Source organism: Ctenocephalides felis, unplaced genomic scaffold (assembly GCF_003426905.1).
Source record: "Ctenocephalides felis isolate EL2017-DRISC unplaced genomic scaffold, ASM342690v1 CF-g0.4_SCAFFOLD_01886, whole genome shotgun sequence".
Classification (NCBI taxonomy): Eukaryota; Metazoa; Arthropoda; class Insecta; order Siphonaptera; family Pulicidae; genus Ctenocephalides; species Ctenocephalides felis.
The window spans coordinates 116,194,997-116,195,408 of NW_020538040.1; the positions used below are offsets into that span (position 1 = coordinate 116,194,997).

Sequence of the window (412 nt, forward strand, 5' to 3'; positions counted from 1 at the left end):
CGACTCTCAGCCCGAGGTGGTCCGGGAACAGTATCCGAGGACCGCAATGTGCGTTCGAAATGTCAATGTTTATGTATCCTGCAGTTTACATGTCGACACGCAATTAGCTGCGTTTTTCATCGAACCACGAGCTAAGTGATCTACCGTTCAGGGTGAGTTTATATATATTTATACATGTTTCGATCGTGATTCCCTCGAAATAGTTTAAGATAATTAGGGCGATTCTAAAACTAGTATGTTTATTACGGTTACAATTAGTACACCGTAAAGCTTTCGCTTTTCGGTTCGAGATACGAGATCTCGTTTCAAAATTGAAATATGAATATTTCATTGTGTGTGAAATTGAAAAATCTGCTTTCACTGATCTTTCATTTTCTTAAATAACGCAATGAAGCTATTGTTCAAATTCGCA

General features: G+C 38.1%; 1 pseudogene; it reads right to left on the minus strand.

Moving 5' to 3' along the window:
- LOC113378887 lies at positions 1-155 on the minus strand (annotated as a pseudogene).
- Between the last annotated feature and the right edge of the window lie 257 nt (positions 156-412).